The 23,408-nt window shown below is 44.8% G+C and overlaps 1 long non-coding RNA gene across 1 annotated transcript; it reads right to left on the reverse strand.

The window, feature by feature from the left end:
* Window positions 1–6,462: 6,462 nt before the first annotated feature.
* Window positions 6,463–10,518, reverse strand: LOC134303635 (uncharacterized). Its single transcript, XR_010007682.1, has 3 exons — window positions 10,501–10,518; window positions 6,704–6,817; window positions 6,463–6,529 (listed from the first exon to the last, which is right to left on the reverse strand). It is a non-coding gene; the product is annotated as an uncharacterized LOC134303635 (long non-coding RNA).
* Window positions 10,519–23,408: the final 12,890 nt, after the last annotated feature.

A 23,408-nucleotide genomic window follows, 5' to 3' on the forward strand; every position in this document is an offset into this window, starting at 1 on the left:
CACACACACGGGCGAGGTGGGGTGGGGTGGGGTGAGTCGAGGGGGTAGTGGCGGGTGTAACTGGTGCAGTATGGGAGGTTGGCGGTCCTCGGCGGCCGCGCTAACTAAACGTTTCCTTTACAGAGTGCAGAGCCGACGCCAAAAATAGGAGCGTTTATCAACCTGACCTGTCATCAATCACACACACACACACACACACACACACACTCTCACACACACACACACGTGATAACGGGAACTGTAACACACAACAGTGTGATCCGATTTCCCCAAATCGTTGAGATTTTACTGGCTGTTGGTGAGATGGGCGTGGCTTTCCAAATTGAAAGCCCTGTCATCGCCAAGTTGGGCCCCTGAGCGAGGCCCTCAATACTCAATTGCTAGAATTGTATTCAGTGGCAAGTGGACAAAAGTGGATGTTGGTTGGTTCTGTTCTCTTGGTTGTTCCCAGTGTTCCCAGTGGGTTCTAATGGTCTAATTCAACACAGAACACGTTCGTACAGTGAAGATCTGTCGTTGTCGTGGTGATCGTCTGCTAAGGACTTCATCAGCACCAGGAGGGTAACGAGGGTCCCCAAATAAATCACGTTAATAAATAACATTAATCTGTAACTTTGTTCTTTCCAGAGTGAGAACGTTCTCCAACACACCATCAGTACAATCACAGCTCATAAAGCAGCCGGGGTCTGACACACACACACACACACACACACACACACACACACACACACACACACTCACAGGATGAGGACAGTACATTAGCATCTGTGTGCTTTGTCCTGCAAAAAAATGTCCCATCCCGACTCTGATGGTTACACGTTCGGGATAAATCAGAATAAATCGGAATCTCGTTTACAAAAACGTTTCATTATTATTTATTTACTTATTCATTTTTATGCTTCTGGTGAAACTGTTACGCTGCTGCTGGTGTTTGCAGATGGAAACCATTTCACACATCACTGGAAAAATGAATCACATGCCAGAGCGCAAATCAGATACTGAACACTCTTAGAAACTGTAAAGTACACACAAACTCAGAGCGAGTGAATGCAGCACGAATACAATACGACTTTATATATATACACAACACTGACAAAAGCTTCTCACCAGACTTTGAGGTATGTCTGTGGGAATTTGTGCCCATTCAGTAGTACAAGAGATGACAGCATTTGTTTCAGTCGATGTTCCGGTTCATCCCAGAGCTGTTGAGTGGGGCTGAGCTCAGGAGTTTCTTTAAACCAAAACACCGGGGCTCAGTCATGCTGGAACAGAAAGGCCCTTCCCTAAACTGTTGCTGCAGAGTCAGAAGCATCATGGATCCTTTTATTTACACCTGTTAGCAACTCTTGTGGCTGAAACACATACATTTAATGATTAGAAGGGGCGTCCCAATACTTTTGTCCCTACAGCAGATCAGATGAACACCGGTGAACGTGCTGCATTCCAGTACATGTTTTTATTTACTTATTTCTTGGAAAGAATAAAGCTGCACCTCTAAAAAAGCAGGAATTATATAAAGATCAGGATTATATGTATTTATTTATGAATGTATTTTTGGTGGAGGGAGCGAGAGACTCGACTGGCTTTTTGTTTTTTAATCCCACTGCTCTGGAGGCTCTAATTTTATTAAATTACCCTCGATTAAATTACGAGGCTCCAGAAGTCTCGCTCATACTCCAGAACCTGATGACTTTTAAGATAAAACATTTAGACTAATAAAATAAATAGAAAATGACGTCACGTCAGGTGTTCCGATGCCAGCCGGTGTGTAACAGAGCGAGGAATGGAGGGATTGAGACCAGGCCGTGGAGATCGTTCACCTCCGTACCTCACCGCACGTCCTGCACGTACGTCTCAGAGAGGGGACGCCCCAAACCCTGCAACGGGTCGAACCCGAACCCTGAACAGACGAGCTGCAGCCTCGAGGACCTGGGTTCGATCAGCAGGTCTGGTTAGTGTCTGTGAGGAGCCACGTGGATTTGGACTGGAGTGTGTGTGTGTGTGTGTGTGTGATGGATTGGATAGCAGCGCAGATACGGAGGACGTTGTTTGTGTTGCAAATGTTCCGCTACCAACTCGACCGTGTGTTTTCACGGAATGCATTAAGTCCTGCTTCACTGTGTATTGTCAGGAGTGAGTGTGTGTGTGTGTGTGTGTGTGTAGGGCTTCGCAGGTGTGTTTCAGGTCGGTGTAGGTCACATTTTTTCGTCGGTGTGTGTGTATTCGGGGTGGAGGCAGAGGCGGAGATGCAAAACAGTGACATTTCTGACGTGCCGAAAGTGAAATGATGTATTACTCTAATAAAGAAATTACTTTAATTATACACACACACACACACACACACACACACACACACACACTGAAACACTCACTGAGTCATGTTAAACGGCACCCAAGGCTACAGCCATCTCACACACACACACACACACACACACACACACACACACACAGTCACGTCTCAGACGCCAGACTCTTTGATCTCTGTCTGTTTTAAACATGACATCATTCAGATCAGCTACCTCAAGCAAACTCTGGCTGTGTTCCAAACCGCTCCCTGTTCCCTACATCCGCACTACATAGCGTACACTCCAGGTGTAGCGCCGTACCTGCGAAAACCAAAAACGAATCCAATATTTAGGACGCGTAACCAAGTCAGAACGACGGCGGAGGACAAAGCCTCGAACAAAAGAGTGACGGGGGAATAAAAGCCGCGGCCAGAATAACCGAAACAAACAAGACGTCCACAGCAGAGACGGAGAACGTGGATGGAACAGGGGCGGTGCAGAACTGAGAACTGACCAAGAACAACCGGGGATGGTAATGCCCGGGCTCACTGGTCCAGGGCGCCTTCCTCATGACAGAGCCTGGCATCATGGTTTCAGAGAAATAAAGCAGGTCGCCAACAGAGGAGCCGGCAAATCTGTGAGATAGAAACGGTGATGAATAGAAACACGTCCACATGGAGCCGAGGATCACCTGCATTTCTGTACCCCCTCTGCTGGTCATAAGTGGTATTGCACGGAGGACACGATTGTGTAAAGAAAGAAAGAAAGAAAGATATCCTTTATTTGTCATATATACATATACAGATGTACAGTTCAATGAAATTCTTTCTTCGCATATCCCAGCTGGTGTTGGAAGCTGGGGTCAGAGCGCAGGGTCAGCCAACTTACGGCGCCCCTGGAGCAGACAGGGTTAAGGGCCTCGCTCAAGGACCCAACAGTGGCTGCATAGCAGAGCCTGGATTTGAACCGCCAATCTTCTGGTTGATAGCCCAAAGCTCTACCCACTAGGCTACCACAGGCCCAAACATGCCACACACCCATTTCCACGACAGGAGGAGTCATGAATGTTTTCTTTAACTGCACTTTTTTTATTAAATTTAAGTGCCCCCCTTCTCTGTGCCCGTATAAATAAGGATAGTTTGACTGCACCTACGATGAAGCTCCAGATTAAATTGAATATAAAGTGATAAAGTTTGAAGTTTGTTGCTGTTCACATTAAAAAACCCTCAGAATTAACAGCGTGATCACTTTGTTATGTTCTTCTCACATTTTTAAATGTTTGGACTTCGCTCGTCTGTTTCTTTCTAAAATTTAATTCATTTTATTACGAACGTGTTTAATGAAGGAAAAAATGACGAGACCCGTTACCCGTCCACATCCCAAGAACACCGACGATCAGTTTTTATCGAACACGCCTGAAGCCGGACGAGACCTCAGTACCTGCAGAGAAACGTTCTGGTTCTCGTTACGCCGCCGGCCGCCGGTCGTCCTTCACGCGGCTTTAATCGAGCCGGGGATCTGAACTCAGCTCCACCGTGACCGAGAACGTGCTGTCTGAGCCCGAGACCGACGAATACGTGAGAAATATCATTTCATCTCCAGTCCAGAACCGCTTCTATAAACAAACGCCGCTGAAGTGGCCGAGTGGAATTCGCTAGCTGACGTGGAGGCGCTGTTCCGCCAGATTAGCACACCTGATGATAGCTCGCGTGTTCCGTCGCTCTGAAAAACTCCACCTGAGCAGAACGTTCCTCTCAGCACATGAGATTTAAAAAGCTCTCTTGACTGTGGACAGCGACATGTACTCCATGTAACACACGCCCCCTCCGACACATGTGCAGTAACCGACCGCTTCTTTTCACCTGCACCAGGCGGGTTCATACAGGATCAGAGTCACACACTGCTCTCCATTGTGTGAGAGCACACACACACACACACTCACACACTCACACACTCACACACTCACACACTCACACACACACACACACACACACACTCACACACTCACACACACACACACACACACACACAGAGCTAAAGGCATTAATATAAAGTTTAGTTGATGTGAGGCACCATAAAGACTTTAAATAAATCAGTTCTGTTCGGTGAAACGGTGGTTTACACCAGAGTAACATTAAAATGTACCAGGATTTATAGAGGAGGAGGATGAAGATGCAGATGATGATGATGAAGATGAAGAAAAAGAGGATAGGGATTATAAGAAACATCATGAGGAACATAAAGACTAGAAAGATGATAAAGATGAGGATGGTGAAAATGTTCATAATGAGGATGAACATGATGAAGATGAGGAGGAGAGAGATGACCTGACCCCCCACTGTCACGCCCCCTCTGCCCCGCCCATATTTTTGGTATGAAGTGTGTGTGTGTAGGTGAGTGGAGGGAAGTGTCGGGTGTGTGTGTGTGTGTGTTTGTGATTGTTCAGTGTGTGGGAGGAGTTTCAGTTCTACAGGGTAAGCATGTGCTGTCCAGAGTCTTCTAACATGGACTGATAGAACTGAAGAGCAAGCGTGCACACACACACACACACACACTCACACTCACACACACACTCACACACACACACACTCACACACTCACACACACACCCTTAAAACCACAGTGGGAAATTGAGCAATGAAAGTGTTATTCTTTATCACGGCCAATGGATTTTACTGTTCCCTACTGGGTCCTTACACACACACACACACACACACACACACAGAAGTGCACATTCCCAGTGTGTGAAACTTACACTCTTCAGCGTGGAACAGCAACATTATGCGCTAGGCCGCCACCACTGAGATCTCGGGTTCTAATGTCAGCCGTGCTATCGACCGGCCGGGCACCACACAGACCCGACTGGCTGTGTGTGAGGGAGGAGAAGGTTTAACAGGTTCTCCGTCGCTGCTGCACTGGTGACCTCTGCTGGCTGATCGAAGCATCTACATGAGAGGTGGTGGAGCCACAGGTAGCCGTGTGTGATCTTCTGTACGTGATACAGCTCTCTGTGAGACGCCGTCACTGACAGGTGAAAAGAAGCGGTCCACGGCTGTATGTGTTTCTGGGTGAGTTTAAACACCCACGCATTATTAAAAGAACACAAGCTACATCAGCACACACACACACACACTCTCTTACACACACACACACACACACAGGAAGTCTTCCATAAGCCACAGATTCCATGCTGAGACGAGTTTGCGAGTGGGTTACATTTCTACAGAAAACTATTTCCTGTCAGTGATTTCACACACACACACACACACACACACTTGTGCGCGTACACACACACTTGTGCGCGTACACACACACAACAACAACATCTATGATGGGAAGTTGCCAAACTCAATATGGTCCCAAAATCCTCACACAGTTAAAATGTGTGTGTGTGTGTGTCCACAGCTGGATAATAAGCAATATTTATGGGGGTCTCTCTGATGTCCCATAAACATAAATCATCTCAATATTAGTGTGTAGCTCTCAACACACACACACACACACACACACACACACTTTCATTTACTAAGGTACCCACTTAAACCTGGGGTAATTTAAAACAACAAACCCACCTTCTGGAACCCAGAGAAACAGGAAACCTACACATGGAGAACATGCAAAACTCATTACAGACTGTATCTAGAGGCAGAGATCAAACCCTGGTGCACTAGACCCATGCTGTTGTGCAGCACCACTAGCAGCTGCACTCGAGCCCACTTACACACACGGACCGCTTACAGAAGTGCTCACACCTCTAAAGTACGAGTTACGTGAGTGTGTGTGAGAGAATGTGTGTGTGTGTGTGTGTGTGTGTGTGTGAGAGAGAGAGAGAGAGAAAGTGTGTGTGTGTGTGTGTGGTGGTTAAATAGGACAGATCTGGAGCAGTTGGGACTTTCCAGAGTGCAGAGAGACTAAATAAATTCAAAGCGCTTCTGTTTGCCGTTCCAACACACACACACACACACACACACACACACACACACACACACACACACACACACACACACACACACACACACACACACTGTGTGCTTATCCTTAGGGTTTGGGTGAAAAAACAACCACAATGAACTGTGGACATATTAACGGAAACACAGACGTATGAATTTTATAATGCTATATTTATACAGTTTAGTGTGTGTGTGTGTGTGTGTATGTGTGTTCTCATTAGGGGTGTTGAAAAACATCTGTCCACATTACGCCTCAGTAACAGCACATCTGGGATAAAGGAGCAACACAAACCACTACAGACCAGTTACACACACACACACACAGATCAAAACTTTACACACAGCTCCAAAACTTTACACACACACACACACACCTCACACAGCTCTAACACTTCACACACACAGCTCAAAACTGTACTCACACACACACACACACACATCTCACACAGCTTTAAACTTTACACACACCTGTAGAACGGTGGAGGGAGCATCTCTGTAAAATGCATCAGAGGAAACAAAGACCAGGATGAAGCTTCTGCATCTGAGGGACCTTCATTATTTTGCCAAATGAAAATCACAAATCTGCAAAATATAAATAAATAAAAATAAATAAAATAATTCTTTCTGTTAGCTTTGATGTTGTGAATATAAATAATCGTATAACTGGAGTCTGTTTAGAACTGATGATGTAAAAACACGTTGGTTTGTTTGTGTTTGTATGAAGTTATTTAATAAACATTTTTGTTCTGAATCACATTAAATTAAATCTGATTTTTTTCTCTCTGAGCAGAAACTAGAAAAGACGTCAAACCTGAAGAATTTATTTATATCATAAAGTTACGTTTTACTTTTATATTCTTTAATAAATCTGAATTATTGATCGTAGCTGCAGCTCAGAGTTACAGAATAAACAGGAAACGTGTTTCTGCACCTGATTAAACATGCCGAGTGTGTGTGTGTGTGAGTGTGTGTGAGTGTGTGTGAGTGTGGTGAATATTTCTTTAATGTAAATATTTATGGCTGGACGATGCTGGACAATGCTGGACGCTGTAACCCGGAGCTCTGATGTAAACAGGACGCAGCAGCTGCAGGAAATAAAATCATGTTTTTATTTTAGAAGATCAGATTAAAGATCTGCTCACGTGTGACTAACTGCTGTATAAAACCATGAACAGAAAGGGTTTTACACTTTTACTTAGCTTTGTAAAACAGTTTGGGGAAGGTCCTTTCCTGCTTCTGTGCACAGAGCACGTCTTTATTAATCTCTCTTTATACTTCACTGTGAAACAAGGAAACGGAGGTGATTGTAGATGCTGCAGGTCGGTGCTGATGTTGTTCCTGCTGCTTTCAGATCATCCGGTTGGTTTCTCTCTGAGCTTCCAGATCATGAGACTGAAAGCAGAGTGTGAGATCTCATCTGCCGCTCCTGTCCGGGGACGATTAGTGGTTCTATGAAGTGATGTTAAATTATTTTTTGTTCCTGAGAACTTTGAGAAGCTCCTCCAGCTTCACCGTGATTCTCCACACAGCATCTAGAACTTTCACCATGCTGAACTGATTCTGAACTGGTTGTGACCTGCGTGGGTTCGGGAATGTTCCTCGGCGTGCCAGAACCATGCAGAACGTTCCGGAATGGATCCATCACGCCCCGAGCGCCCCGTCGGGGGTTAAGCATCATCAAAGAAGGAAAACGGAGAGCGACCGAGCGATATTGTGCTTGGAAAAGTTAACATGCCGACACGCTGAGTCTCCAGACCTTCCTCCGTACGTGTGTGTGTGTGTGTGTGTGTGTGTGTGTGTGAAATGGAGACAACATCTGGCTGTAAGTGTATGATTGCTCTCTCTGTAGGCAGCACCTCCGAGATACACCAAGAGCTTTAAAATCATTTCAGAGCGACACACGGCAGCCAAGAAGTGAGAGAGAGGAAATGAGGACGAGGAGAGGAATGCTGAGAACGGCGCAAATCCACCCGCCGGATTCCAGCTGTGGTGGGACCAGACATGACCAGTTTCTTCTGATCCAGACCAGTTCCTTCTAAATCGGACCAGTTCCTTCTCAACCAGACCAGTTCTTTCTAAACTAGACCAGTTCCTTCTAAACCAGACCAGCTCCTTCTGATCCAGACCAGTTCCTTCTCAACCGGACCAGCTTCTTCTAAACTAGACCAGCTTCTTCCGAACCAGACCAGCTTGTTCTAAGCCAGACCAAGGCCAAACGAAGGGTCGAGTGGTCTCGATTCGTGGAATGGGCGTGACCATGTGACTGGAGGTTCGGTGACAGGTTCACGTGTGGTTCATTGTTCTGAGTTTTATTTATTCTGGTTTTACTGGTTCTTACTGGTTCTTCTGGGGTAAAGCTGCAGCGGTTCGTTTCTTCACAGATCTGTAGTTAAAAACTGAACCTCTGGTTTTCCAGAGAAATTTTGCGATTGGCACGTTTTCACTCTGCGACACTTAATTATTCGGGAGTGAGAAATAAATTTGGGTTTGTAGTAAAGCCGGTACGGTGTCGGTACGGTGTGTGTACGGTGTGTGTACGGTGTGTGCGCGGTGTGTGTGCGGTGTGTGCGGTGTGTGCACGGTGTGTGTGCGGTGTGTGTACGGTGTGTGTACGGTGTGAGTGCGGTGTGTGTACGGTGTGTGTACGGTGTGTGTGCGGTGTGTGTACAGTGTGTGTATGGTGTGTGTGTGGTGTGTGTATGGTGTGAGTACGGTGTGTGTACGGTGTGAGTACGGTGTGAGTACGGTGTGTGTACGGTGTGAGTACGGTGTGAGTACGGTGTGAGTACGGCGTGTGTACGGTGTGTGCGCGGTGTGTGTACGGTGTGTGTGCGGTGTGTGTACGGTGTGAGTGTGGTGTGTGTATGGTGTGTGTACGGTGTGTGTGGTGTGTGTACGGTGTGTGTGTGGTGTGTGTACGTGTGAGTGTGGTGTGTGTACGGTGTGTGTACGGTGCGAGTACGGTGTGAGTACGGTGTGTGTACGGTGTGAGTACGGTGTGTGTACGGTGCGAGTACGGTGTGAGTGTGGTGTGTGTACGGTGTGTGTACGGTGTGTGTACGGTGTGAGTACGGTGTGTGTACGGTGTGTGTGTACGGTGTGAGTGTGGTGTGTGTACGGTGTGTGTACGGTGTGTGTACGGTGTGTGTACGGTGTGAGTGTGGTGTGTGTGCGGTGTGAGTGCGGTGTGAGTGCGGTGTGAGTGTGGTGTGTGTGCGGTGTGTGTACGGTGTGTGTGTGGTGTGTGTACGGTGTGTACAGTGTGTGTACGGTGTGTGTACGGTGTGAGTGTGGTGTGTGTACGGTGTGTGTACGGTGTGAGTACGGTGTGTGTACGGTGTGTGTGTACGGTGCGAGTACGGTGTGAGTACGGTGTGTGTACGGTGTGAGTGTGGTGTGTGTACGGTGTGTGTACGGTGTGAGTACGGTGTGTGTACGGTGTGTGTGTACGGTGTGTGTACGGTGTGTGTACGGTGTGAGTGTGGTGTGTGTACGGTGTGTGTACGGTGTGTACAGTGTGTGTACGGTGTGTGTACGGTGTGTGTACGGTGTGAGTGTGGTGTGTGTACGGTGCGAGTACGGTGTGAGTACGGTGTGTGTACGGTGTGAGTGTGGTGTGTGTACGGTGTGTGTACGGTGTGAGTACGGTGTGTGTACGGTGTGTGTGTACGGTGTGTGTACGGTGTGAGTACGGTGTGAGTGTGGTGTGTGTACGGTGTGTGTACGGTGTGAGTGTGGTGTGTGTACGGTGCGAGTACGGTGTGAGTACGGTGTGTGTACGGTGTGAGTGTGGTGTGTGTACGGTGTGTGTACGGTGTGTGTACGGTGTGAGTACGGTGTGTGTACGGTGTGTGTACGGTGTGTGTACGGTGTGAGTACGGTGTGAGTGTGGTGTGTGTACGGTGTGTGTACGGCGTGCTGAGCAGAGTTCGGGATTTTCCCCGTCCGTCCAGGTCCAAATTAAAAACAGAGGGGTGAAAAGTTGGCTCTACCTGAACCCCAGTTACCCAACATCCACCCCCACGTTCTGGGATACGGTTCTGCTCGACTGAACCTCTCCACACACACACTAACACACACATACACACACACACTAACACACACATACACACACTAACACACACACACACACACACACACACACTAAAACACACACACACACACTAAAACACACACACACACCGTCACGCTCAAACTAACACATTTAATAAGTTTAAACACAAACTAAACCGCACTCACATCAAACAGTCAGGAGACAAACTCACTTAGTGCTAACAGAGAAGCAGCGGCGCGCCACCGACGGGTTGTGACGTCACAGTCTGGCGTTTTATAAAATCCACGTCATTTCACACAGTTACAGCAGAGATATGATTATATATCACCTCACACTGATTATATATCACCTCACACTGACCCAAACTCCAACAGAATTTTACTTTAATACTGAACATCATGATCAGCGTTTATATTTATATATTCATTTATTATAATATTAAAGTCATTATGTTAAAGCCGCATGAATGAAGAACTTTGCATCCGTATTTATAACACTTCTGATATTTTAAATAAATAAATAAGGAGATTCAGCTTTAATAAATCACACAGTTGATACACAATCGTGCTGGTTATTCAGATCACAACTAAAGATTCATCATGAGAACGTCGGGGTTCCAAAATCTACTGATCAGAGATCAGCCAGATCAGCTGGTCCAGGTTTAATTTTATATTATATATTATTTATAAATATAGATTTTTTATTTAGTAAAGCGATAAAAGTGCAAAATAGAAATAATTTAATTGTTTACTTTATTTACTTTGTTTAACATGCTGACCGATTTTTTCTACTCAGTTTATTTTATATATTTGATTTTTATTTATTAAATAATCGGACAGATTCTGTCTGTAAAAATTATAGATGTAAATAAAATATAAAAAGAAACATGAAAATTCTACATTTACTAGCCCGAGTCTAAAACATTACACACACACACACACACACACACACACACACACACACACATATATAATCTATAAAATATAATAAATAATATATAATAAATTACTCATTTTTATTTTATTAGTTTGACCACATTTACACACGCTGAGGTAAAAACATAAAATCATATTTAATATCTGGAGTCTAAAAACCGGGAGAAAAATAAATTTTTATATAATAAAAATATAATAAAATCTCATCATCAGTTCATTTTAACCTACAACTACATTTATTATAGTTATTAAAATAAAAAAAATAACACTCTTATACATCACGTGTAATAATAACAATAATAATAATAATAATAATAAATGTAATATTAATAAATGTAATAATAATAATAATAATAATAATAATAATAATAAATAAATAATAATAATTAATAATAATAATAAATGTAATATAATAATACTAATAATACTAATAATAAATGTAATATAATAATAATAATAATAATAATAAATGTCATATAATAATAATAATAATAATAAATGTCATATAATAATAATAATAATAATAATAATAAAGCAAAAACAACTGATGCAGAACAGTCAAATTATTTACCAGAATTGGCTTTTCACTCTTATTAGCTCTATATTAACTTTTTTATAGAATAATTTAAAATATATGATATATGATATACTGTATATGATGTTACTCTGACTGAATCTCTCACCTGTTGTGATTCACTCGGATGATTTAAATAATTAAAAAGCTTTAAATCATCTCGATTTTACACAACATTCATGTTTAGATTTAATGTGCTCATCATGGCTTCCACTTAGTCATAACCCAAACCCTCAGAGTTTCTACTTTCATATAAAATATGACTGAACACACACCAAGAGCTCAACTGAAACCATGTGAGTGTGTGTGTGTGTGTGTGTGTGTGTGTAGGTGTGTGTGTGTGTGTGTGTGTGTGTGTGTGTGTGTGTGTGTGATGAGTGGATCCTGATCATTTATAGTGGATCTGGACTCTCTGGATGGACTGATGAGGCGCTGGACGGATGGGTGCAGCTCTGACGGAAAACACATTTGGACGTTTCTTTATGGCCGACACGCTTGTCTTCTCCTGGCACCCACCACCCCCCGAAATCTGCTCCGTCTCCCCCTCATATAAACCCGCTCTCTACTCTCTACTCTCACTTTATCGATGTCATGGATAAAACATTCCGACCCGAAGGTCATGTGATATTTACGACCTGCTGACCTCACACACATGTGCCAGCGCTATCAGAGAGGGGCGGTGGTGGTGGGTTACCCTGAACCCAGATACTGTAAACTCAGGGGGGGGCGTACAGCCCTAAAAATGCCAATGTAGGGCGCGCGCACACACACACGTCTTAAAGATTTCACACACACCCGTGTAGATGTCGAGCTCCAGATGACAAAGATTTACAAACGCCTAGATCACGTTATTGTTTATTATCTGTAAATATGATGCCAACACACACACACACACAAATACACACACACACACATACACACACACACACAAACACACAAATACACACACACACTCATGATAAAACCTAAACTGGCACCTTTTATCCCCCAAACCTAAATATAAGATGTAAGCCAAGAGCCACCAAAGTGCAGGTCTACTGAATAACAATCTGCTGGACATGGAGAACACTGTCCACAGTCCAGCAAGCTTTATTCTGCCTCAGATTACACACAAGAAGAAAACACTTCTGCTTTAAATTCAGCTCCCTCATCCCTCGAGTAAATCTGAGCGGATAGTTTCACGTCTTTATTTAAGAATACATTAGAAATGATTCATCTGGCTGGATGGGGATTTTAACTTTTACATACTGTGTGTGTGTGTGTGAGTGTGTGTGTGTGTCAGTGTGTGTGTGTGTGTGTGTGTGTGTGTTAAATCCCCAACAATAACTGTTTTTGTTCGGCCTTTAAAACTTCAGCATGGTGTAAATAAAACAGCGGAGAAACGCGGCGTGTTTGTCTTTCAGCTAATAAATGTTTGGACAATTTTGTCAGAGACGCTTCTAGCGCAGGAGGAAGTCATCCACAACAAGTGTTTCCTGCACACACACACACACACACACACACACACTCACACACACACACTGACACACACACACACACAGCATCCTAAACATGTGTTTAAGCCTCCTCCTCTGTTAACGTGGGATGAGAAAATGGACCACTGGACAAGATGCACACAAACACACACGGCTTTTACCGTCTGTGTGTGTGTGTGTGTGTGTGTGTGTGTGGTCCAACGTTCCAGCTGTTGATGGTAAATATTGAAATAAAAAGGCTTTTATATCAAGTCTGTGTAGGTGTGGTCCTGAAATGCCAAATTATATGGACAGAGTTCCTACTTATGACCAAAAGGGTGTGTGTGTGTGTGTGTCCAGTGCAACACTACAATCAGACAAGTCCAAGTCCCCCCAACACACACACACATTTTTACACACATTTGCCTGCTTTGTGCTGAAACAGGAAAGGACCTTCCCCAAACTGTTGCTCCAGCATTAGACTTTCCCTTCATTGGAACTGAACCATGAAATCCACCCACATTCATAATGCCAACCTGCATCTGTCTGCCAGGCTGCCAGATCATAATTCCACAGCAGTGTATGACCGCTGCAGGGTCCAGTAGTGCGGTGCTTTACTCACGTCCTGATCTAAAGCTCACGTGCAGCCGTCACACGTCCGGTTCCAGAACTGCTGCTCGTGTATGGAAAAGTAATCACACCCCGCTAACGAGACCGACCATGTGAGACCGTGTGGCACCAAACTGTGTGTGTGAAAGCAGCTGCTGGACGGGCTAGCGCTGGCTAAGAGCCCGAACCACAACACACACACACACACACACACACTCCAGACATTCCACAGCTAAGACTACACTACGCTTTCTCAGAAGTGCGTCTGAAAGCTGCTCAAAATAAACGTCGGAAAGGACGAAACTTAATTTGATCGTTCATTAGAAGAGGGGAAGGTTTTTAGCTGTGTCGTATCCAATTCCCCGATCGTATTCACTTCCTGTACTGCTGCAGACCTCCACTCCTGACCGAGGAGGGTCGTGATTAACACACGCCCCCTTCAACATGTGTGCACAGTACTGACCGCTTCTTTTCACCTGTGGAGATCCGTATCGCGCACGGAGAGTCACGCACCGATCTCCATTATCCCCTGTCTCTGTGCAGCACCATCGATCAGCCAGCAGAGGGCGTAACTGCAGCACCCATTTCTACTTTATTTCCTGTCTGATTAGAAATCAATAAAACACACCACATGGCCAAAAGTATTGGGACGCCTGATCGTGAGCTTGCTGGACGTTTAGTTTAAAAAACAAACAGTATTAAAACAGAGCGACGTCTGTGTTACTTTGAGGATGTTGAGTTGTGTCCACGTATGGGAATTTGTGCCTGTTTAGGCAGAAAAGCTGGGTGCTGATTGATCAGTCGGTGTTCCGGTTCATCCCAGAGCTGGTGAGTGGGGCTGAGCTCAGGGCTCTGTGCAGGACGCTGGAGCTTTTCTTCACGTCTTTATACAGCTTGCTCATGCTGGAACAGGGAAGGACCTTCCCTAAACTGTCGCTGCAAGGTTGAAAGCATCACGGATAATTTCCTTTATATGATTAATTTATTACAGCTGTTAGTGACTATTGTGGCTGAAACATATAGAAAATTTGAGTAATTAGAAGGGGCGTCCCAATACTTTAGGTCTGATTTTGCTGGATATTGTTTGATGCTGTAAACAGAATAATTAATATAAAATAATAAACATGAAGCTACATCGTTTAATTTTGTGTTTCTCTGATCCGGCGGCTGAGACAAAGACGTCAGAGACGAGGACAAGCGTTCCATCAGCGTGTCCTCATAAAAACACACAACTGTTCCGAGCTCCAGTCCACAGTCTGATTACACGCCTTTAAAAAGTGAACACATGTGCTTATGAAACGTGAATCAGGCACTCGATACACACACACACACACACACACACACACACGTCTCCTGTTTCTCACTTACAGTGTCCCATTGATTAGGGCATTGATCTCCCGTTTCCTCTTCTTGTTTCCCGTAATAGTGCAGCTGGAACCCGGCCAGTGTGTGTGTGTGTGTGTGTGTGTGTGTGGGATAACAGCTGAAGGTTAAATAGAATCATGTCAGTATTAGTGTAGGAACACCTCTAATATATAGTGTATACACTAACACACTCACAGACGTGTGTGTGTGTGTGTGTGTGTGTGAGACAGCTGAAACTTTAATAGACTTGTACCACATCAGTCTGGCGTGTGTGTAAATCTCACACACAACTCAATCATGCACAAAAATTTACTGAGGTCAAAAGTTTACATACACCCTGCGCTCCCTGTCCGGCTTCAGACGTCAACTGTTCCACTTCTCTGCTGCGTGACCTTATAAATACACAACAAATGAACAAACTCCGTCGCTTTTCTACATCGTCGCCTTCTGATGCATTTTTCCAGCGTCGTGACGACTTTTTAATGCCGTCAGGATGAGCTCATAGCCGCTGATGCGCCGGTGCTTTCACATCATCATCACATGAAAATCTTCTTCCCCTTAAAGCTTCTTTCAGCCTCCAAACAGGAGGAAATCAGATGGAGCTAAATCAGGACTATAAGCGTCTTTCAGTCACGCCCGATTCCTCCTCCTCCATCCTCACCACGTATATACACGTGAGGAAACTTTTTGAAGATTCCTCGTATATATTTGGCCGTGGTGAGACTTAAACCTGCATCCTTCACATCCCTGGTGCTCAGATCCTCCACTGTTCCCTGACTGAATGATTAGATAATGTTCCTTCTTTGACTCTTTGTCCCCAAACCCTCATATTCAGTCCTTTCATAAAACCAGAGATACAGGCGAAACCGTCCACAGTCAAACCAGCTTTACGTCGCTCCGAAAGCTTCGACCGACGTTTCTCACTGATCTCACAAAAAATGAAAAAGCAGGAGCATCTTTCTCACACAACAGCTCATGGTGAGCACACGGTCATATAAAGCTCGCTTGACTGTGGACAGTGTGTACTGTGTCTCAGTAGATCTGCTTTTATTTCTGTACTAATGAATTTTTGTGGCTTTAATTAAGCTTTTATTTCTGATCAGAAATCCCTGATCTAAGGGACGGTGCACAACCATTCAGTAGCAGTTTCTGACACATCCAGAGTACTGCACGAGCTTTCTCTTTTCCCGGAATCTTTCGATAATATTATGCACTGTAGATCTAAAATAAAACACCTGAATACTTTAAGAATAAATCAACAATCGATGCATTCGGTTCTGCATCCATGAGAACAGCAGTTATACGTCAACAAGGTCCAGATCCGCCCTCAGTTCTGGACTCGAGTTAATCTGAAATAAATTGATGCACAGTGGAGAGTTTACTTTATAACCCTAAACACAGCGGTAATGCCACACCCTGACTTCCTGGAACACAAACCAGGATTCTCCGTGTCAGCACAGGGAGTTAAATCATCACCCCGAGGCAGAGTCACGGGTTCCAGAGTCACGGCTTCCATTTATTTATTATTTTATTAACCGTTCAGTGTTTGTGCTCATCATATCTGGGTTCACACGAAAGATGAAATTCTGGTTCTTCTGTGTGGAACATCTGCAAGCTTTCAAAGATTCCATAAATCTATCATACAGTGTGTGTGTGTGTGTGTGTGTGTGTGTACATGAACTCCTGTAAACAGAAGAAAGGTGGAGAGCAGAAGAGGTTTAAGGTTCATTAGCACCTATCATGTGATTCCTACTTTGGCCAACAGGGGGAGCTGCTCGTTACAGCAGTTTTAAAGTTTTAAATAAATAAATCCTGTCAGATGTGTGTTACGTGCTTATCTTCTAATTTAGTCATATCCAATTCCCAATTCCCGACTGTGAATCCGCTGCTGTTTGGACAAACTGGTTACCACACTCCCTCCGACACGTGTCTTACAAACATTCCAAAAGTCTGGTCACCTTGTGTGTGTGTGTGTGTGTGTGTGTGTGTGTGTGTGTGTGTGTAAGTTAATTAGCCTTGGTTGGTTTTGTAATGACATGGTTAGCTTAGCAAAGTAAGTATCCTGGAGCTAAAGCACTAGTTGTAGTTAATGTACCAGAACCAACAGCTCTGATCACAGCAGCTAGTCTGGTGTAGCGTACACACACACACACACACACACACACACACACACACACACACACACACACACATGAAAAAATGAAGGATTCTGAAGGAAGGAAAGTAAAAGATTGATGGAGCTTCAGTCTAGGTAGCAAAAACATGTTAAATGCTAATTTAGCACAGATCACAGAACAGCACGTGGGTTTATTTACAGAACAAAAGGTTTCATATAAATATAATAAAAATAACAGCTGTAAAAGAGCAAAGAAATGTGAGGGGAGGAAAAAGTAAATGAACCCCGGCGTGTAAAGAAGGGGAAGAACTGATGAAGCTAACATTCAACTGGAGGGAAATTACAGTAAATTACACACACACACACACACACACACACACACACACCATTTTAATTACTTCTCCACTCAGGTGTAAAGCCTGTGATACTGCTCAAGTCCTCATTAAACACAACGATTTATTTAAGAATATTTAATAATCGCTAAATGTTTCTTTTCTGCGGCTGCTGATCTCAGACACTGAGATTAAACTGCAGTAAATCTTCATTTCCTCACACAGCTCTAAAGGAAACGTTTCAACAATGCAAACATTATAAAACACCTCCTTCACCATGCTTCACAGTAAATCAACAACACACACAGTAAAGCATCGCTCATCCTCCTAGTCACTGAAGCACAAACACAAACCCTCAGCTGGCGTGAGAGAGGAACAGTAATATTAAAAAGAAAGAGTTTAAGCTCAGCTTTGAAAGATGGAAATGAGGAACAGAGGAACAGAGCTGAGGAGATCATGGTGGACGTTCACAGATTAGGTGCTGCTGAAAATGAGGTTTGGAATCTGATGGTTTTTCTGACAAACATTTTACATCATTCACAGAATATTGTGGAACACACACACACACACACACATACACACACAAACACACACACACACACACACTAATATACACACATGAACAAACATGCACACACACATTAATATATACACACAAACAAATGTACACACACTCATACACGTAGAAACAAATACATACACACACAGACATACAAAAAACACACACAAACACATACACATATACACAAACACATACACATATACACAAACACACATACATATATACACAAACACACATACATATATACACAAACACACATACACATACAGTATATACACAAACACACATACACATATACACACAAACAAACACACAGACTTTTGCAGATGTGTGTGTGTTTCTGATGTGTTGCTTTAAGGGTTAACAGCGTCTTTCATCTGTGGGGTAGGCGTTAATATTCACATACACACACACACACACACACACACACAGTGAATACAGTACAGATGTTAAACTAATATTCGGTCACAGCGAGTGCTAAACGCTACCAGTCGTCTCTTTCATGCTGTGGTCACAAACTAAGAGTGAGAGAGCAAGAGAGAGAGAGAGAGAGAGAGAGCAAGAGAGAGAGAGAGAGAGAGCAAGAGAGAGAGAGAGCGAGAGAGCAAGAGAGAGAGAGAGAGAGAGAGGGAGAGAGGGAGAGAGGGAGAGAGAGAGAGAGAGAGAGAGAGAGAGAGCAAGAGAGAGAGAGAGAGAGAGAGAGAGAGAGAGAGAGAGAGAGAGAGAGAGAGAGAGAGGGATCTGCAGCTGAAAAAAATCCTGCATTTCTGCCCCAGTGAGGGAATCAGATACGACGTCTCACCCCGACTCTGCCTCAGTTAGAGGTTTAGTCTCGTTCCTCCAGATCTCTGGTGATGATTAAAACCTCACCAAATTAATCAATCAGGGGTTTGCACCATAGGGTGCGTCTGTAAAATGCATTACTCTCACACACACTTTCACACACACTCCATCATACTTCACAGCTGTGCATTCAGGTAAACTCGTGGATGATACTGTCCACAGTCAAGAGAGCTTTTCCAAAGTTAAATAATTATTATTAATAAATAATTAATAATAATAAAAGCAGTGACTGTTTAAGAATTCTAAATTCAAAAAAATGTGTTTCTTTTTCATTTTAAAATGTTAAAATAAAATTCATTCTCATAATGGTGTAAATTAAAAAAATGTTTTCAGCTTTTAGAAATGTAGAATTTTACAATTTTAAAACATAAAGCTTTTCTAAATTTAATGACATATTATAGGAAAATCCTATAAATCTGAATAAACTTCTGAACTTTATAATATAAAGCTGTTTACATTTGAATTCTATCAGAATAAAACTGTTACACACCAAAGCGACGGTTGTTTCAGAATTTAAGAACGTAACACATCTTATAAATTCAGAATTATTTTAGAATTTTTCCTAAATTTTATAAATGCAGAATTGTACAGTAACCACGACAGTTCTAGTTTTATTATTCTCAAGTGTTAAACTGGTCCTGATTCACAACCATGCAGAATTCTAAAATATGAGCAGGTACAATTTATAACTATTTTTCTTTTTTTTATTTAAGAAAAATGAAAGAAGTTCTAGTATCAGAATTCTACACTGCTGAAGTTAAAGGTCAATTTGACTCTAATTTCAGAATTCTGGAGTGATGAAACCATTAATTCTACACATTTCTAGAATTAGGAGCTTGATTCTTGTAGAGAAGGTAAGAAAGTCTCGGTGTTCTAGTGTGAGAATTCCAAACTGATAAAGTTGTTCCATAAATGCAGACAGATAAATCAGTGTGAGAGCTTCAGAATGTAAAGAATGGTGATGTGGTTCCAGCTGCACTCATCCGGAATCCCAGCAGTAAACATCAGTGCACACTTCGGGAGGGGAGCAGGACTGGGGAGCAGGACTTTAGGAGGGGAGCAGGACTTTAGGAGGGGAGCAGGACTTTAGGAGAGGAGCAGGACTTTAGGAGGGGAGCAGGACTTTAGGAGAGGAGCAGGACTTTAGGAGAGGAGCAGGACTTTAGGAGGGGAGCAGGACTTTAGGAGGGGAGCAGGACTTTGGGAGAGGAGCAGGACTTTAGGAGGGGAGCAGGACTTTGGGAGAGGAGCAGGACTTTAGGAGGGGAGCAGGACTTTAGGAGAGGAGCAGGACTTTAGGAGAGGAGCAGGACTTTAGGAGGGGAGCAGGACTTTGGGAGAGGAGCAGGACTTTAGGAGGGGAGCAGGACTTTAGGAGAGGAGCAGGACTTTAGGAGGGGAGCAGGACTTTAGGAGAGGAGCAGGACTTTAGGAGAGGAGCAGGACTTTAGGAGGGGAGCAGGACTTTGGGAGAGGAGCAGGACTTTAGGAGGGGAGCAGGACTTTAGGAGGGGAGCAGGACTTTAGGAGAGGAGCAGGACTTTAGGAGGGGAGCAGGACTTTAGGAGGGGAGCAGGACTTTGGGAGAGGAGCAGGACTTTAGGAGGGGAGCAGGACTTTGGGAGAGGAGCAGGACTTTAGGAGGGGAGCAGGACTTTAGGAGAGGAGCAGGACTTTAGGAGAGGAGCAGGACTTTAGGAGGGGAGCAGGACTTTGGGAGAGGAGCAGGACTTTAGGAGGGGAGCAGGACTTTAGGAGAGGAGCAGGACTTTAGGAGGGGAGCAGGACTTTAGGAGAGGAGCAGGACTTTAGGAGGGGAGCAGGACTTTAGGAGAGGAGCAGGACTTTAGGAGGGGAGCAGGACTTTGGGAGAGGAGCAGGACTTTAGGAGGGGAGCAGGACTTTAGGAGAGGAGCAGGACTTTAGGAGAGGAGCAGGACTTTAGGAGGGGAGCAGGACTTTAGGAGAGGAGCAGGACTTTAGGAGGGGAGCAGGACTTTAGGAGAGGAGCAGGACTTTAGGAGGGGAGCAGGACTTTAGGAGAGGAGCAGGACTTTAGGAGGGGAGCAGGACTTTAGGAGAGGAGCAGGACTTTAGGAGGGGAGCAGGACTTTAGGAGAGGAGCAGGACTTTAGGAGGGGAGCAGGACTTTAGGAGAGGAGCAGGACTTTAGGAGGGGAGCAGGACTTTAGGAGGGGAGCAGGACTTTAGGAGAGGAGCAGGACTTTAAGAGAGGAGCAGGACTTTAGGAGAGGAGCAGGACTTTAGGAGGGGAGCAGGACTTTAGGAGAGGAGCAGGACTTTAGGAGGGGAGCAGGACTTTAGGAGGGGAGCAGGACTTTGGGAGAGGAGCAGGACTTTAGGAGGGGAGCAGGACTTTAGGAGAGGAGCAGGACTTTAGGAGGGGAGCAGGACTTTGGGAGGGGAGCAGGACTTTAGGAGAGGAGCAGGACTTTAGGAGAGGAGCAGGACTTTAGGAGGGGAGCAGGACTTTGGGAGGGGAGCAGGACTTTAGGAGAGGAGCAGGACTTTAAGAGAGGAGCAGGACTTTAGGAGGGGAGCAGGACTTTAGGAGAGGAGCAGGACTTTAGGAGGGGAGCAGGACTTTGGGAGGGGAGCAGGACTTTAGGAGAGGAGCAGGACTTTAGGAGAGGAGCAGGACTTTAGGAGGGGAGCAGGACTTTGGGAGGGGAGCAGGACTTTAGGAGGGGAGCAGGACTTTAGGAGGGGAGCAGGACTTTAGGAGGGGAGCAGGACTTTAGGAGGGGAGCAGGACTTTAGGAGAGGAGCAGGACTTTAGGAGGGGAGCAGGACTTTAGGAGGGGAGCAGGACTTTAGGAGAGGAGCAGGACTTTAGGAGAGGAGCAGGACTTTAGGAGGGGAGCAGGACTTTAGGAGAGGAGCAGGACTTTAGGAGGGGAGCAGGACTTTAGGAGAGGAGCAGGACTTTAGGAGGGGAGCAGGACTTTAGGAGGGGAGCAGGACTTTAGGAGAGGAGCAGGACTTTAAGAGAGGAGCAGGACTTTAGGAGAGGAGCAGGACTTTAGGAGGGGAGCAGGACTTTAGGAGAGGAGCAGGACTTTAAGAGAGGAGCAGGACTTTAGGAGGGGAGCAGGACTTTAGGAGGGGAGCAGGACTTTGGGAGAGGAGCAGGACTTTAGGAGGGGAGCAGGACTTTAGGAGAGGAGCAGGACTTTAGGAGGGGAGCAGGACTTTGGGAGGGGAGCAGGACTTTAGGAGAGGAGCAGGACTTTAGGAGAGGAGCAGGACTTTAGGAGGGGAGCAGGACTTTGGGAGGGGAGCAGGACTTTAGGAGAGGAGCAGGACTTTAAGAGAGGAGCAGGACTTTAGGAGGGGAGCAGGACTTTAGGAGAGGAGCAGGACTTTAGGAGGGGAGCAGGACTTTGGGAGGGGAGCAGGACTTTAGGAGAGGAGCAGGACTTTAGGAGAGGAGCAGGACTTTAGGAGGGGAGCAGGACTTTGGGAGGGGAGCAGGACTTTAGGAGGGGAGCAGGACTTTAGGAGGGGAGCAGGACTTTGGGAGGGGAGCAGGACTTTAGGAGGGGAGCAGGACTCGGGCCCGCAGAGCTTCAGTGGCGTCTCTAAACGGAGAATGAACTCCTGTTCCGTCCGAGTAAATCTCACCGCGAGTGTTTGCAGAAAAATGTCTAAATTCAGGAGAAAATGTCGCATCAGGCTCACGTCCCACATGCAGGGTAAAGAGGAGAGTCCATACTGCTGTCATAACAAAAGCCTCCCAAATAAATGGGGAACATGCCGAGCCCTCGTAGAACAACGTGTAGAGTTACGGCCACCATCCCGAAGCACGTCTTGAAACAATCTGCAGCGTTTAACTCCACTGTTCACTCAGCTCAAGCATCCAACTATTCAAACACAGAGGCTCTGCCAGCCCCAAAATCCCATCCATCATCTCATTACACACACACACACACACACACACACACACACTCGGAGAAACTGTGTGTGTGTATTAGAGACACCACACATGGTTCTACACATTCATTTCACTTTGATTACAAAACTTTGGAATAATAAACCAGTTCCACAAATCAAAAGTAATCAATCACGTTTAGAACTGAAATATTTAAATCGTTCCAGTTCTAAATAAAATAATAACCATAAAAAAGTTCCTCCTGGAGCTCCAGAACCCGCAGAACACAACACATACTCTGGAAACACACAGTGGATGATTTTATCTCGACTGTCTGATTCAGCGTCTGAGCTTTTTTCAGCGAGAGGAGCAGAAAAGTTCATTTACATCATTTACTTTATTTATTTCATCTAATAGATTTATTACTCAACACAGTT

This window comes from Trichomycterus rosablanca, chromosome 26, assembly GCF_030014385.1.
Source record: "Trichomycterus rosablanca isolate fTriRos1 chromosome 26, fTriRos1.hap1, whole genome shotgun sequence".
NCBI lineage: Eukaryota > Metazoa > Chordata > Actinopteri > Siluriformes > Trichomycteridae > Trichomycterus > Trichomycterus rosablanca.